Here is a 19,735-nt window from a genome sequence, read left to right as displayed (position 1 = left end):
GCATAAGGCGCTCACACAATAAAGTCTAAGTCTAGGCACCTATCTCAAGTCGCCTAAATCCCTTAGACCATGCTCTGATACCACTTGTAAAAACCCGACTTCATAAACCCAAAAACGCGTACCAAAAAAAAAAATTTTATGGCAGTGCATCTGGACGGCGTCCAGAATCCTGGACGGCGTCCAGCTCAGAAATATGGGACGGGGTCCAAAGTTTGGGACGGCGTCCAGCTCCACACAACTGGGACGGCGTCCAATCAATTGGGATGGCGTCCCAATGGCCTTCCAGCTACTGATTACGGGTCCAACTCACACGAGCGGAAAACCCGCTTCCCGACATTTTCAAACGAAACCCTTTTTACCACAAGTCAATATAAGTGAAACTAAGAGATTTTCATCATCAAATCAAGCTTTACATCAACGGGCCCACATCGCCCATTTTACGAGTTTCGTTCAAAAATAAAAGTTTCGACCAAATATAAGTTTAAGTTCCAAACGACACTAGAGCATGGTGTTTGGGGTTAAACTACCCAATCTCGGTCGAACTCCAAAAGCTAACACCCAAAAGCATCCCCTAACAAAACAAGCGGGAGATCACTAATCCAATTGAACGCTCTTACCCTTGTCAACGCCCGAGCCTATATAAAAAAGTAAACAACGAGAGGGTAAGCAAAGCTTAGTGAATGCAATAATTATATGAATACATATATAATTATACCTACTTGCATACACTTACACAACCGCAAACATGCTAGTAAACAACATTAGCTTATCGTCGCAATAACAAGCTATAATTCACCAATACCCCCAAGCTAGCATAACATCCGCATATAAATATAACTCGAATAATATTATATGCTTACAACACAAATAACCATGGTTAACCAATAGTACAAGGGAACGGCGCTCGCGAAAACGCCATCGGTGTTCACAACATCCGTTAAGGCACTTAACACCTCGCACCACTAACCCCTAGGGTGGCACCTTAACACCTCGGCACATCACCCCGAGTGGCATCTTAACACCTCGATGCAACACTCATTATTTTACGGAGTGGTGTCTTAACACCTCGACACTACACTCCTAGGTGGCATCTTAACACCTCGATGCTACACCCGAGTGGCATCTTAACACCTCGATGCTACACTCTTCACGTGAAACATGGTGTCTTAGCACCTCGACACTACACATTTCACGCTACAACAAATAGATACATTATATACCTACACATATAATTATTCCACTCACCTCAAAGTCTTCGTGTAAGATAACCGAACTTGCAACGTCAATATAACGTACCTATTACATTTTAGCACATAATCAATTCACAACTCAAGTCGTTCAAGCAACTCACTTAACAATCTAGAGTCTTTTGACCCTAAGTGCAATCCCGACCCATTTTGCACCTTTAACCCTAATAATGGGTTAACTTCACCAAAAACCCTAACTCTAGTCAAATATGGTCTTATTACATTTTTTAAATCACCAATTTAACTCATTTTCACACATGCAAGACCACTTAGGTCATTAAAGACCCATTTGACCCATTTCAAGGTCAACACACCCATTTGGGTCATCCACAACCCAAATGACACCCACTAACATTAACTATAAGTGTACTAGTGATTTGCTAGGCCTTTAAGACCCATTTACCCTTTCAAAATTTCAAAACCCTAAGTTAGTCACCATTTGGGTCTTCATGACCCAAACTTACCCAAAACCCCCAAATCACTCATACATGGGTTTTATGTACAACATTAACCCAAACCCTAACCCTTAAACATATTTACTAGAGAAATCAATTTTAGGGCTTACCACCACAATCAAAACGAAGCTAACGAGGAGATGAACAACTTCAATGCTCGAGCTAGAACCCGAAACAAGCTTCTTCCTCTCCTATTTGAGCTTTCTCACACTTAAGAGCACTCTCTCTCTAGAATTAAAGTAGATGATGTTTGGTGGTTGTGAATGGAGTAATGAGACTCCCAAAACTGATCTAGGGCTTTAAAATTCGTTCGAGAAGTGAAATTACCAAAATACCCATCTAAAATAATTAATAGCAAAAAGACATGCCTGGCAGCCATTCTGGACGGCGTCCAAAATGTTGGACGGCGTCCAGGTCTTCAAACTGGGACGGCGTCCCAAATGTTTGGACGGCGTCCAAACCCAAAAAGAAAACAGGATCTTACAGATTTATCAAAGACTTCTCTAAAATAGCAGGTCCGTTGAATAAGTTAACTAGAAAAGATGTAGCCTTTCGATGGACTAATGAACAAGAAAAGGCTTTTCAGACTCTCAAACAGTTGTTATGTCAAGCGTCGGTTTTAGCTTTACCAGAGGGAACAGAAGATTTTGTGGTCTACTGCGATGCGTCATGTGCAGGTCTGGGTTGCGTCATGTACAGATTGTTTAACTCAAATATTATTTGATTAAAGATCCTGAAAAAAATAATTAATCGTTTTGCTATTTATAACAATAATTTTTTAGTAGTAATATCTTTTGTTCTTTTGTATGTATTAAAAAATTTAACTTTTATAATAAGACATTATTATATATCAAACATGAACTTATAAATTAATGAGAAAGTCATTAATTAAATATATAACTTCTTGAATGATGATCCTCGCGTTGCTGCGAGAAATGATTTCGCTTTATACATTTATGATTACAATTCACATATCGACGATTGGTACAGAAATTTAATTAAATGAAAATTTTAACAAAAAATACATTTATACTCCATTAAAACAATATAAAATGTTGTAATAAATTTCATAAAATATACAATAAGTAAAAGGTATCAATTAATATTAATATGGTTGATATATGTAAGATGAACCATGCAAAATGTGTCTTAAAACGATGGAGGATTTGAAAAATTCAATCATCGGGCACAAAAATTTATCATAAAAAATTATAAATTTATTAAAGCAGTTCAAAACAACGTCATTATGCATTGACAGAAATAAAACTTAAAAAACTATTTTAAAACAACTTATAAATGAGTTATCTAAATTAAAATAATTTGGTGACATTTTAAATTTGAAACAACCCAACCCGTACTCCGTACGATAATTTTTTTTTTAATGATACACATTTACGCGCCAATTAAATATGTAAACCATTCCACACGATTCATTAAAACATACTACGAGTTTAATGTTTACAAAAGGGCACAAAGTCCATTAACGAATATGATACAAGTTTGATCAACTACAAATGATAGTTTATAATCCAAACGACCCCTTGAGCATGGTTTGGGACTAAACTACCCAAAACATAGGTCAACTTCCAAAAGCTTCATCATAACATCAACAAGGACACCTAGTGCCCAATAACTCCCTTGCCCTTGTCCACACCTGCATCTAAAAAGATAAACAACGAGAGGGGTAAGCTAATGCTTAGTGAGTGCAACAATTATACGTTTACATATACAACCTACTTACTTGCAATCACTTACGCATTTACCGCATACATGCTAGCATTATAAGTATTCATACCATCACAAGTATAACACTAAACCTTCCACCATACGAGCTAGCATAACAATAGCATATAGTTTAAACAATATAATATGCTACAGTCCACACACACAACCATGGTTAACTAAACGAATGCGGGAACGGTGTTTAAAAACTGTCAGAGTTCATAACAACCATTAGTGCACTTAACACTTCGTACACTAACCCCACGGGTGGCATCTTAACACGTCGATACTTCACCCCGAGTGGTGCCTTAACACTTCGGCACTTCACTCCCGAGTGGTGTCTTAACACATCGACACTTCACTCGCCACGTGAGGAGTGGTGTCTTAACACGTCGACACTTCACAACTCAACTACACAAATAAATACATCATATATGCACGCATATAATTATTCCACTCACCTTAACACTTCGGTGATGATTATGCACTTCCGAGCTTCAAAGCAAAGTACCTAATACATAAGTACACATTCCATTACACAACTAGTGGAATTAACCACATTGCACCTACTTGCGCATTTAATGACCCAACTCGCATTAAATGACTCAAACACACCACAACCGCCCCTTTAATGGCCAAGACTCGACTTTAATCACTAAAGCTAGTGAATTAAAGTATAGTAACTTCAACTAGCACCAACTTAGGGTAATTTATACCCATTTCACCCAAACTAGGCCAACTAGCACATTTTGGATCCATTTTAACACTTTCACTACCAAACTTGTCAAACATGACCCAATTAACATCTCTTTCAACTTTAACAAGTGTTTTAGTGACTAAAAACGCCATTTAACATTTACAAATCCTATTTTCATTAGACCAAACCCTAGCTTGTGGCTATTAGGGTTTCATTACAACCACATAACCCAAATTCACCCATTTTACCCTCAAATGGGTCAAACAAGTCTCTAGTAACCAAAACCCTAACCATTAACCAATTAAAACTCAAAACTTAGAGTTAGAACTTACCGAGACTATCAACGCGTAGCTAGAGACACAAGGAACAACTTTAATTCTTGCTCTAAAGATCAACCATCAATCCTTCACTCTCAAATCTCACTTTTAATCTAAATGGGTGTTGAGTTTTTGGGAGAGAAAATGAAAGAAAAGATAAAAGAAATTAAATGAAATGGATGAGTGGTTGGGATTTAATGCTCCCATCAGATTTATATGCCAAATTACTAATTTGCCCCTTAAAGTCATTTAATTTGAGTTAAAACCGGCACCAGTCTGGCAGATATGTCGCGGCGCGGCTCAAATCTTCGCGGAGCGACGAACAAAGGGAAAATCACCCCTTCTTAACCCAGTTTCTGTCCCTGGTTTGCTCGATATGCCGCGGCGCGGACCCGTCTGTCGCGGCGCGGCCTAAGGCACTATCTGGCCATCTCGACAACCTTAAACACAAAAATCATTTTACACAACATTCAAGTCGTTCAAGCTTCCAATACACGTCTAAACATCGTATCTAAGCCACACAAGACTTAACGCTAACCAAACTCATATACAAACTTATATACGCACACGTTAACAAGTACATATATATATATATATATATATATATATATATATATATATATATATATATATATATATATATATATATATATATACACAATTACGCCTAAACGACGAGTTACAAACGTACAAATGATTAAGTATGTACCTTCCGATACGTACGGGAAAAATGGGATGTTACAACTCTCCCCCACTTGAATCGGAGCGCGTCCTCGCGATCCAAGCCGCATGACAAGCTGGAAGATAAACCAAAACAAACTCTTCGGATTCCCACATAAACTCGGAACCCTTTCGATGTCGCCATTGCACCTTGAAAGTTCTAATTTCCTTGTTCCGCAACAACTTAACCTTCTCATCAAGGATTGCAACCGGTTCTTCCGCATACTCTAGCTTGTTATTCAACGTAATCTCATCTAAAGGCACCCAAGTCGAGTCATCCACAAGACACTTACGAAGATGGGAAACATGAAATGTGTTATGAATTCCCGCAAGTTCTTCGGGTAACCCTAGTCGATAAGCAACCTCACCAACACGTGCCAAAACCTTGAAAGGACCAATAAACCAAGGAGCTAACTTTCCTCGTTTCCGAAACCGAATAACACCCTTCCATGTAGAAACCTTAAGCATCACCAAGTCACCTTCTTGAAACTCTATCGTTCTCCTACCTTTATCGGCATAAGACTTTTGTCTATCTTGCGCTGCTTTAAGTCGAGCCCGAATCATCTCAATTTTACTATTTGTCTCCAAAACCAAATCGAAACTTCCGATTTCTCGTTGACCCACTTCTCCCTAACAAATGGGAGTTCGACACCTACGCCCATAGAGCATCTCATAAGGTGGCATTCCAATACTAGTGTGGTAACTATTGTTGTATGAGAATTCCACCAAGGGTAAGTGCTCATCCCAACTTCCACCAAAGTCAATAATACACGCCCTTAACATATCCTCTAACGTTTGGTTCGTACGCTCAGTTTGACCGTCCGTTTGAGGATGATACGCCGTGCTCATTTTCAATTGAGTACCCATATCTTCATGAAACTTGTTCCAAAACCGGGACGTAAAACGAGTATCTCGATCCGAAACAATAGATATAGGAACCCCATGTCTCGATATCACCTCCTTGATAAACAACTTGGATAAAGTCTCCGATGATATCGTTTCCCGTATGGGAAGAAACAAAGCACTTTTCGTCAATCGATCAACTATCACCCAAATCGTATCATATTGGGTTCTAACCGTCTTCGGTAACTTAGTAATGAAGTCCATGGTAATGTGCTTCCATTTCCATTTCGGGACTTCCAAGGGTTGTAACTTACCGTACGGCTTTTGATGTTCGGCTTTAACTTGCAAACACGTGACGCATTGTTCAACATACTTAACCACATCACGCTTCATACCGGGCCACCAATAATCTTTCTTCAAGTCATAGTACATCTTTGTTGCACCTGGATGAATGGAGTACTTTGACTTATGTGCTTCATCAAGTAGCACTTGTCGGTTACCACCCATCTTAGTTACCCACACTCTTCCTTGAAACGACAACAAACCACGCGAGCCCATAGCAATGAACTCCGTTTGCCCCACAATCTGCTCTTCGTGCTTGTTGTGAACATACGCTTCTATTTGAACCTCACCAAGCTTTACAAGGAAATCGTTAGTAATAATCATGCGTAACGATCCTACTCGTATCGCCGGATGTTGACTCTTCCGACTCAAGGCGTCCGCGACCACGTTCGCCTTTCCCGGATGGTAAAGTATCTCACAATCATAATCCTTTACCACATCCATCCACCTACGTTGACGATAATTCAAATCTCGTTGAGTAAAGAGATGTTTCAAACTCTTATGGTCCGAATAAATCGTACACTTGACACCATACAAGTAGTGGCGCCAAATTTTTAACGCATGAACAACCACCACCAATTCAAGATCATGTGTCGGGTATCTCTTTTCGTGTTCCTTTAATTGTCTAGAGGCGTAAGCGATGACCTTACCTCTTTGCATCAAAACACACCCAATCCCATTTAAAGAAGCATCACAATAAACCATCATGTCTTCTACCCCTTCCGGCAACACTAACACCGGAGCTTGACACAATTTCTCTTTTAACAATTGAAAAGTGATTTCTTGCTCGTTCTCCCAATTGAATCTTACGCTCTTCCTCGTCAATTTAGTCAAAGGAGAAGCAATCTTAGAAAAGTCTTGGATGAACCGACGATAATAACCGGCCAATCCGAGAAAGCTTCGGATTTCCGTAGGCGTAGTCGGTTGTCCCCAACTCTTCACCGTTTCTATCTTCCCCGGGTCTACTTGAATTCCTTCTTGATTCACAATATGGCCAAGGAATTGAACTTCCCTTAGCCAAAATTCACATTTGGAGAATTTTACATGCAACTTCTCCTTCCGCAATGTCTTCAACACTTCACGCAAATGGTGCTCATGTTCCTTCATACTCTTTGAATAAACAAGTATGTCGTCGATGAACACAATTACCGCCTTGTCCAACATAGGTTGGCACACCCGATTCATAAGATCCATGAATGCCGCCGGTGCATTCGTAAGACCAAAAGGCATAACTACAAACTCATAATGCCCGTAACGCATTCGAAAAGCCGTTTTCTCTATGTCTTCCTCACGGACTCGCACTTGATGATAGCCAGACCGTAAGTCAATCTTAGAAAAATACGTTGCACCTTGGAGTTGGTCAAACAAATCGCCAATCCTAGGTAATGGATAGCGATTCTTGATCGTCACTTTGTTCAACTCCCGATAATTGATGCACATCCGCATACTTCCATCTTTCTTTTTCACAAACAAGACCGGAGCACCCCATGGCGAGGAGCTCGGTCGAATGAAACCCTTTTCAAGCAACTCTTGGGTTTGATTTAACAATTCTTGCATTTCCGTTGGCGCTAAACGATAAGGAGTTTTAGCAATGGGAGTAGCTCCCGGAACCAACTCAATGCGAAATTCTACTTGTCTTTCCGCCGGAACACCCGTTAACTCATCCAGAACAACGTCTTCAAACTCATTAACCACCGGAATTTTACGAATGGGTGGTGGCTCATCACGAGTATCAAGTACATGAGCGAGATAACATACACCACCACTCTTGAGAAAACGTCGTGCCTGAGCATAAGTGCATAATGGTACGAGTCTTCTTCGTTTATCACCATAAATAATCAAGTCTCCCCCACTTGGGGTTCTCACACGAATGAACTTATCATGGCATGCAATATCGGCTCTATAACGATCGAGCCAATCCATGCCAACAACAATATCAAACTCACCCAAAGTCATCGGAATGAGATCGATTTTAAACGTTTCGGTACCAAACACAACATTACAATCTTTACACACATCAACCCCTAGCACCGTCTTACCATCCGCTATTTCAACTTCTACCGGATGACTTAACTTAGCTAGCGGTTTGTTAAGCTTAGACACAAATCGAGGCAATACAAAAGACAAATTAGCACCGCTATCAAATAATATACTTTCCGGATTTGAATTAACCATGAAAGTACCTGAGACAACTTCATTGGAATGCCTGGCCTCATCATTGGTCATCAAATAATTCCGTCCCTTAGCCGTGCCCGCCGCCCTTTCTAACCTCTTAACATGATCACCCCGCAAGTCGGGACACTCCGGCCTCTTATGCCCTTCTTTACCGCAATTAAAACAAGTGAGCTTGGTTATGGTTGATTGTTTCGGGCACTCACGAGCCATGTGCCCCCTTTGCCCACAATTGTAGCAAGCATAAGTAAAATCACCGGAAGCACCCTTCTTAACACTACCAACACTCTCGGAGCCCTTCTTGTGCTTCTTGTTTGAAAAGTTCGAGTGACTAATAGCTTCGAACTTCTTTTTGCCGAAGGTAAAGCCACTCTTTCTCAAGATGAGCGACTCAAACCCTTTGGCCATATCAAACAACTCATCGAAACTCTTCACCACGTTCACACTAATCTTTTCTTGATAATTGTCATTCAAGATTCGGTAAAAGTCTTCCTTCAACATCTTATCATTTTCGACATACTCCGGGCAAAATTGAGTTTTTAACAAGTAAACGAATTTAAGAGTATTCAAATCCATCGACCCTTGCCTCAAGGAACGCAACTCGTCCTTAAGCCTAGTGAGATTGGCCGAAGTTCGGTACTCTTGAAAGAACTCCGTTTTGAACTCATCCCAAGTAAAATTCATGCATTGTTCCTCGCCATAAACTTGGATTTTAGCATCCCACCATAGCTTAGCATCACCCCTTAACATGCTACTACCATACCTCGCCTTTTTATCAAGAGGGCATTCACAAGTTCGAAAAGCCCCCTCCATATCGGAGATCCACCGGGCACTCTTTAACGGGTCTCTTTCGCCCTCAAAAGTAGGAGGTTGAGCATCTTTAAAATTCTTATAGAAAAAGTCTCGTCTCCCGACATTGTCCCCTTGAAGGACAACTTTAATTTGCTCTTTTACTACGTTGACTAATTGCTCGTCAATCGTATCTAGAAACATTTTCTTAACATCTTCAAGGAAAGACGCATGATGACTTTTCAAAATGGCCTCGACTTTAGCCGTGAATTCGGGGTCCTCACTAGTGCCCCCATTTTCGGTGTCGTGTCCGTTTCTCATCTTCATTCTATAAAACGGAAAAGATTTAAACGACGAAACGAAACAAAAGGACATAACACGTATGCATATACGTATACCCCACACTACTCCATCTTACTCAACAATCGTCGTACATTACTTGTTTGACACGATTTGCACCCGTAACAATGGTAGCTAATCATTGTTACATGAACACGTCGCATTAACTTGTTAGTACAACGTCCATCTCGCTTGATGATTGCTAAACACAACACATATCAATTAGCACGAGGTTATTTCACATAAACCAAAGTACTAACCATTCCCGATTAGACCCAAAGTCCTACAAGTCCCGCATAAAAGTGCATGCACAATAAAGTCTAAGTCTAGGCACCTATCTCAAGTCACCTAAATCCCTTAGACCATGCTCTGATACCACTTGAAACAACCAAACCCATACTCCGTACGATAATTTTTTTTTAAATGATACACATTTACGCGCCAATTAAATATGTAAAGCATTCCACACGCTTCATTAAAACATACTACGAGTTTAATGTTTACAAAAGGGCACAAAGGCCATTAACGAATATGATACAAGTTTGACCAACTACAAATGATAGTTTATAATCCAAACGACCCCTTGAGCATGGTTTGGGACTAAACTACCCAAAACGTAGGTCAACTTCCAAAAGCTTCATCATAACATCAACAAGGACACCTAGTGCCCAATAACTCCCTTACCCTTGTCCACACCTGCATCTAAAAAGATAAACAACGAGAGGGGTAAGCTAATGCTTAGTGAGTGCAACAATTATACGTTTACATATACAACCTACTTACTTGCAATCACTTACGCATTTACCGCATACATGCTAGCATTATAAGTATTCATACCATCACAAGTATAACACTAAACCTTCCACCATACGAGCTAGCATAACAATAACATATAGTTTAAACAATATAATATGCTACAGTCCACACACACAACCATGGATAACCAAACGAACGAGGGAACGGTGTTTAAAAATCGTCGGAGTTCATAACAACCATTAGTGCACTTAACACTTCATACACTAACCCCACGGGTGGCATCTTAACACGTCGATACTTCACCCCGAGTGGTGCCTTAACACTTCGGCACTTCACCCCGAGTGGTGTCTTAGCACATCGATACTTCACTCGTTACATCTCTCGGAGTGGCATCTTAACACATCGATACTTCACTCCCGAGTGGTGTCTTAACACATCGACACTTCACTCGCCACGTGAGGAGTGGTGTCTTAACACGTCGACACTTTACAACTCAACTACACAAATAAATACATCATATATGCACGCATATAATTATTTCACTCACCTTAACACTTCGGTGATGATTATGCACTTCCGAGCTTCAAAGCAAAGTACCTAATACATAAGTACACATTCCATTACACAACTAGTGGAATTAACCACATTGCACCTACTTGAGCATTTAATGACCCAACTCGCATTAAATGACTCAAACACACCACAACCGCCCCTTTAATGGCCAAAACTCGACTTTAATCACTAAAGCTAGTGAATTAAAGTATAGTAACTTCAACTAGCACCAACTTAGGGTAATTTATACCCATTTCACCCAAACTAGGCCAACTAGCACATTTTGGATCCATTTTAACACTTTCACTACCAAACTTGTCAAACATGACCCAATTAACATCTCTTTCAACTTTAACAAGTGTTTTAGTGACTAAAAACGCCATTTAACATTTACAAATCCTATTTTCATTAGACCAAACCCTAGCTTGTGGCTATTAGGGTTTCATTACAACCACATAACCCAAATTCACCCATTTTACCCTCAAATGGGTCAAACAAGTCTCTAGTAACCAAAACCCTAACCATTAACCAATTAAAACTCAAAACTTAGAGTTAGAACTTACCGAGACTATCAATGCGTAGCTAGAGACACAAGGAACAACTTTAATTCTTGCTCTAAAGATCAACCCTCAATCCTTCACTCTCAAATCTCACTTTAATCTAAATGGGTGTTGAGTTTTTGGGAGAGAAAATGAAAGAAAAGATAAAAGAAATTAAATGAAATGGATAAGTGGTTGGGATTTAATGCTCCCATCAGATTTATACGCCAAATTACTAATTTGCCCCTTGAAGTCATTTAATTTGAGTTAAAACCGGCACCAGTCTGGCAGATATGTCGCGGCGCGGCTCAAATCTTCGCGGCGCGATGAACAAAGGGAAAATCACCCCTTCTTAACCCAGGTTCTGTCCCTGGTTTGCTCGATATGCCGCGGCGCGGACCCGTCTGTCGCGGCGCGGCCTAAGGCACTATCTGGCCATCTCGACAACCTTAAACACAAAAATCGTTTTACACAACATTCAAGTCGTTCAAGCTTCCAATACACGTCTAAACATCGTATCTAAGCCACACAAGACTTAACGCTAACCAAACTCATATACAAACTTATATACGCACACGTTAACAAGTATATATATATATATATATATATATATATATATATATATATATATATATATATATATATATATATATATATATATATATATATATCTACACAATTACGCCTAAACGACGAGTTACAAACGTACAAACGATTAAGTATGTACCTTTCGATACGTACGGGAAAAACGGGATGTTACAAAATTAACGTTAAAGATACTTTTTTTTATAAAGAAAATTAATTTTGACAATATATTAGATTCATTTTTCACAGAAAGTGATACCATTCTAAATTAAGTATTTAATATATTTTACATTTAATATATATATATATATATATGTATATATATATATATATATATATATATATATATATATATATATATATATATATATATATATATATATATATATATATATATATATTCTTTTACAAAAAGGATAATTATAAATCAATCGTTCAAGAAGAAAATAGTAGATAGGTGAAACATGCATAATCAAATATGTAAAACAAGCAGACGGCCAACCGCGTGTTGCGGCGGCCACTGCTCCGAAATGTAGAAAAAGTTTTTTGTAATGAAAATATTTTAACGTTAATAAACGTAACATAATTTAAGGCGCAATAATTTGTTTCAACATACCAAACATCTCTTATAGTTGTAGATTAAAACATACAATAGTTTAACTTTTTTCTTTTGATTATAAACTAACTAATTATATATTTGATATTGTATGGGTGAAGAAATTAGAAAATATATATTAGTTGGAAAAAACGTTGTAAAAACAACTCATATACTTTCATGGTTGATAAAGTTGATATAAAGTTGCTTAATTGGTTGTGTAATCAATAATCTATAAGAGAACTATTTAAAAAAAAGGTTCACTAAAAATGTAATATGATCATTTCTGGGTTTTAGATATACTACAATATATGAAATAAATAAATACTTCATACACTAACCCCACGGGTGGCATCTTAACACGTCGATACTTCACCCCGAGTGGTGCCTTAACACTTCGGCACTTCACCCCGAGTGGTGTCTTAGCACATCGACACTTCACTCGTTACATCTCTCGGAGTGGCATCTTAACACATCGATACTTCACTCCCGAGTGGTGTCTTAACACATCGACACTTCACTCGCCACGTGAGGAGTGGTGTCTTAACACGTCGACACTTTACAACTCAACTACACAAATAAATACATCATATATGCACGCATATAATTATTTCACTCACCTTAACACTTCGGTGATGATTATGCACTTCCGAGCTTCAAAGCAAAGTACCTAATACATAAGTACACATTCCATTACACAACTAGTGGAATTAACCACATTGCACCTACTTGAGCATTTAATGACCCAACTCGCATTAAATGACTCAAACACACCACAACCGCCCCTTTAATGGCCAAGACTCGACTTTAATCACTAAAGCTAGTGAATTAAAGTATAGTAACTTCAACTAGCACCAACTTAGGGTAATTTATACCCATTTCACCCAAACTAGGCCAACTAGCACATTTTGGATCCATTTTAACACTTTCACTACCAAACTTGTCAAACATGACCCAATTAACATCTCTTTCAACTTTAACAAGTGTTTTAGTGACTAAAAACGCCATTTAACATTTACAAATCCTATTTTCATTAGACCAAACCCTAGCTTGTGGCTATTAGGGTTTCATTACAACCACATAACCCAAATTCACCCATTTTACCCTCAAATGGGTCAAACAAGTCTCTAGTAACCAAAACCCTAACCATTAACCAATTAAAACTCAAAACTTAGAGTTAGAACTTACCGAGACTATCAATGCGTAGCTAGAGACACAAGGAACAACTTTAATTCTTGCTCTAAAGATCAACCCTCAATCCTTCACTCTCAAATCTCACTTTAATCTAAATGGGTGTTGAGTTTTTGGGAGAGAAAATGAAAGAAAAGATAAAAGAAATTAAATGAAATGGATGAGTGGTTGGGATTTAATGCTCCCATCAGATTTATACGCCAAATTACTAATTTGCCCCTTGAAGTCATTTAATTTGAGTTAAAACCGGAACCAGTCTGGCAGATATGTCGCGGCGCGGCTCAAATCTTCGCGGCGCAATGAACAAAGGGAAAATCACCCCTTCTTAACCCAGGTTCTGTCCCTGGTTTGCTCGATATGCCGCGGCGCGGACCCGTCTGTCGCGGCGCGGCCTAAGGCACTATCTGGCCATCTCGACAACCTTAAACACAAAAATTGTTTTACACAACATTCAAGTCGTTCAAGCTTCCAATACACGTCTAAACATCGTATCTAAGCCACACAAGACTTAACGCTAACCAAACTCATATACAAACTTATATACGCACACGTTAACAAGTATATATATATATATATATATATATATATATATATATATATATATATATATATATATATATATATATATACATACAATTACGCCTAAACGACGAGTTACAAACGTACAAACGATTAAGTATGTACCTTTCGATACGTACGGGAAAAACGGGATGTTACAAAATTAACGTTAAAGATACTTTTTTTTATAAAGAAAATTAATTTTGACAATATATTAGATTCATTTTTCACAGAAAGTGATACCATTCTAAATTAAGTATTTAATATATTTTACATTTAATATATATATATATATATATATATGTATATATATATATATGTATATATATATATATATATATATATATATATATATATATATATTCTTTTACAAAAAAGATAATTATAAATCAATCGTTCAAGAAGAAAATAGTAGATAGGTGAAACATGCATAATCAAATATGTAAAACAAGCAGACGGCCAACCGCGTGTTGCGGCGGCCACTGCTCCGAAATGTAGAAAAAGTTTTTTGTAATGAAAATATTTTAACGTTAATAAACGTAACATAATTTAAGGCGCAATAATTTGTTTCAACATACCAAACATCTCTTATAGTTGTAGATTAAAACATACAATAGTTTAACTTTTTTCTTTTGATTATAAACTAACTAATTATATATTTGATATTGTATGGGTGAAGAAATTAGAAAATATATATTAGTTGGAAAAAACGTTGTAAAAACAACTCATATACTTTCATGGTTGATAAAGTTGATATAAAGTTGCTTAATTGGTTGTGTAATCAATAATCTATAAGAGAACTATTTAAAAAAAAGGTTCACTAAAAATATAATATGATCATTTCTGGGTTTTAGATATACTACAATATATGAAATAAATAAATACTTTTTAATTGAATCCTACAAAGGAAAAAAGGATGAAAAAGTTACTATTCATGAATAGTAATCAAAATTTGCTCTAATGTATATAGTAGTAGTAATGTGTTATTATAAATAAAAACACATGTATCCGCTAATCTGATATATATATGTGTGTTTGAAAACACATACTCCTAGAGTGTGTTTGGCATACAAAGCTTATTGGAGCTTGAGCTTATTATTTTAATAAGCTCCATGTCATAAGCTTTGTTTGGTAGACATAAAAAGTAGAGCTTATGAAAATAATAAGCTCTGGAAAAATAAGCTACTTGTAGTAGCTTATGAAAAAAAGTAGAGCTTATGAACTGAAAAATAAGCTCCAGCTAGTTTACCAAACACTTATAAAAAATAATAAGCTCCAGCTACCAGCTTTAAAAATAAGCTCAAGCTCCATCTCTAGCCCATAAGCTCCAGCTCCAGCTCCAGCTAGTTGAAAAACATGTAAAATTAAGCATGCAAATTATGCTGAAATAAATATATTTTATAAATAATTTATATATATTCTGTGTGATTAAATGTCGTATTGTTGTTCTTGTAATTCTGTAACCTAAAATCAGTGCAGCCTAGTCTAACTTCTAACTCTATTCATTTATCTGTTACTAAAAGACATACAAAAAATTACTCCCTCCGTCCCAAAATAATTGTCATGTTTTAACTTTTTGAGTCTTTTTTCTTTAACTTTGACTTTAAATATCTATATTTGTGTTATATAAAATCGAACGAAAGTTATACCAAATGAAAATACATTCGAAAATCAATTTATTCGTATAAATTTCATCAAATATTCTATAGCAAGAACCAACAAAAATTTAAAGTCAAAACTTAAAAAATTGACTTTGAAAAATCCAACAGGACAATTATTTTGGGACGGGGAGAGTAAATAAGTGTATTCAATCTCAACTTTTTAGATGGTTATTACAGATGGTTATTTAGATGGTTATTAAATAAGTGTATCCGTTAAACAATAATTTTAATTCGAATAATTGATTTTGATTTCACACTAATTTTGTAACGTAAACTTAATTTCTTATTCATATAATTAATCTTTGATAATACTTAATTACTATTAATAATAATAATAATTATTATTCTTGTTTTTATTAATTATGAAATTATTCCTTTCAAAAAATTATTAAATTATTAATATTGATTCCACAACGAGTTATAAATCAGTTATCATTAAAATCAGGAAAAAGTCTTATTTATTTACAAACTCAATGCTTGGTAAGTTCGATAAAAGAATATTCTGGTTTGCAAATTAGTATTTTAGTATCTTTTATCCTTTACAAATACAAAAGTGTAATTGATAGTCTTTAAAAGAGTTTACATTATTGTTTATATTTGTTCAAAATGAATATTCGTTACTCAAAATAATAGTAAAAAGTTGAAATTCTAAATCATCCTTTTATAATTAAGGAGTTAGAACTCTACAAATCATTGATTATTAACTATATGAAAATTGTTGTTATGTAACGTATTTTTGAGTAATATACATCAAAACCAATTTAGACAAATCACTAATTATCTATATATCTAATAGACAAAACCCTATAGCACTATTCATCAATAGTAATCAGGAGTATTTTCGTCATTTCACTTTTTTTTTGGTCTCCAACGATAAAAGAAGCAACTCTTATAAAAGAATCAACCCTTCAACGTTACCAAAAGATGTCGAAAAAATCCTTTTTTACCAAAAAAATCAACTAACCTTTTTTTTTTTCCATTTTCTTCCTCAACGATAAAGGAGACAACTTTCATAAAAGGAACAACCCTAAATGCTACCAAAAGATGTCGAAAAACATTATATTTTACAAAATATATCAACTAACTTTAAAAAAAAAACAAAAAAAAAACGAACGCTAAAAGAAGCAACTTTCACAAAAGGAACAGCCCTTCAATGTTAGATGTCGAAATTTTTTTTTTTTTACAAAATAGATCAAGACTTTTTTTTTTAACTCGCATTCAAAACGGAGTATCCGGCGCGAAACGAGGCCTCCACAACTAGTTTATTCTGAAATGGAAAAAAAGTTGTTAGAAGACATTTTGTTTTGGGACCAAGGAGTATATCAAGAGTTTTATTAGTACTATTCTGATGATTACAAAGATAAAATATGTAATGTTGATATTAGGTAATTCAATTCAACGTTAAGGCTGTAATTAATGAAAAAAAAAATATCAACAGTTTTGTCACATTATTTCAAAAAGCTAAATAAGATATAAAATATCAAACTTGTAATATAATAAAACTTTTTTCAAATGATTCTGAATTCGATTTAGCGTATGTCATTTTAACATTACTATTGGTATTTGCTACAAATTTACTCATATAATTTATCGGAAACTACTGTCGAATACTACGATTTCTAATTCTGAATCTAATTGGCTTGTAATTTGATATTATTTGTACATAGATTTAGTTTTAAAATAGCCTTGGTTTTTTCAACAATGCCAAATCTTTGAGCTAAGCATTTGATATGTTTTATTTATAAGAAGCTAATTAGTGATGAGTGAATGAGGAAAGGGGTGTGACAGTTAGAATGCAGAAAGGGCGTGTGAGAAGCGAGGAAAGTGAGAATTTGGTACTTCTTATTCTTATTCTTATTCTTATTCTTATTCATCCAAGTCGTGAGACTAAACTGCCTCTTGTCTACCCTACTACGGAGTAATTTAATTCTTAAACCAATTTTTTTTTATAATTTTGCACCCTTCACTTTTTAAGAACTACAATTTCATCTTTCAACTTACTTCTTTCGAATCATCTCGCAAGCCCCTAGCCACAGTTCACTAGTTAAAGCCACCGATCATTATATATAAGATGTTGTAGGGAGATGACAAAGGAAGATCATCAAATGAGCCAGAAACCGAAGATGTTAGGTCAATTAAAAAGTGATGGTTAGGAGAATTGTTTGAGTGACTCATTGTGAATGATGAAGTTGTGAGAATCTTGCATGATTGTGCATTCCTTATAAAGAGATTGAGATGAGTCTTCAAGACATCTTTCCTTCCCTTTTGAAGTAATTGAATCTTATGAGAAAATGAATCATAATTAAAGATGATAGTTTATACTCATTTTAGTTAATTGTATCTCAGCACTCTGAAGGCACTTGAATTATTTGAGAATTTACTATGCATTCAATTCATTTTCAAGAAAAAAGACAGAAATTGACTGACTGTCCACGATTCAGGCTGCGGTCGACCGTGGTTTCGACAGCACGGAATCTGTCATTTTCTTTGTTCAAATCATTCATTCAAGTAACAACTATCCATACAAATAAACTAATTTTTAACTGTTTAGAAAACAACTGTCATTACATCAATAGAAATCATGATTTACGTTTTATGTCTTTGGCTTCCTTCCCATACATGCCTCGAATATTCCACATCAACACTCCTTTGGCATGATAAAGCCCAAGGTTGCAAAATTCGCTATTCGGGGATTAATCGGTTATGACTTTTGAAGGATTAATCGGTAATTCGGGAATTAATCGGAGATTAATCGGATTGTACTGTATACATCTAAATATTAAATTTTAAAAATTATATGTGTAACTATAGAAAAAAACCATAAATATATAGATAGTTTTTAACATAATTGTATAAAATTTTTCATTTTGCTTCAAACTATAAAATTTTAGTTTAAATATATGTTAAAATGTTAACCATGTTGACTTTGACTGACTTTGATTACAAAATTTGATTTTGATTCATCAATTGACATTGACCGTTAAATTAAACGGATTTTTGGAAATCGGAACGGATTGCTCCTAAAAATGATTAATCGGGGATTAATCGGCGAGTAATCGGGTTTTTTACAACACTGATAAAGCCTTCATAACTTTCTTCATTAACTTCTTTATCTTGGATTGATATTTCTTTGCTTTGACTTGATTCAAATATATTTGCTCCAACTTTGAATCAGTGTCTAAAGCATAGAATGAGTCTGCTGATTCTTTCAAAATCTCTTCTTCATCACTATCAAATATGTCTTTCAGGTTGATCCGAGCATTTATTACATCCTCATATACCTTTTAACGACCCGTCAAAGTACACTTGACAACCATCGTTATCTTGGTCCCACAGCTTGATCATAACTCTATATGAATTTGATAAATAACTTTGCATTCTTTATTTAAAAATAATTTTCTATAAAGAAAACCTACCAAACTGTGTAAGTTTAGAAAAACCATATATTATTACTTAACCAAAAGTTGACCAAAACAAGTCAACATCATCCACTATTAAATGTATCAAAATAGAATGCAAGTTAATGTTTAACAAAAGCAGTCATCATAAATATGCAGACTCTCTAAGCACAGCGGAAGCAATCAATCATGAACCTGAGAATAAAACATGCGAGTAACTGTCAACAAAAATGTTGATTGAATTATAGGTTTAATAT

Source organism: Rutidosis leptorrhynchoides, chromosome 5, assembly GCF_046630445.1.
Source record: "Rutidosis leptorrhynchoides isolate AG116_Rl617_1_P2 chromosome 5, CSIRO_AGI_Rlap_v1, whole genome shotgun sequence".
NCBI lineage: Eukaryota > Viridiplantae > Streptophyta > Magnoliopsida > Asterales > Asteraceae > Rutidosis > Rutidosis leptorrhynchoides.
This window is presented reverse-complemented; position numbering follows the sequence as displayed.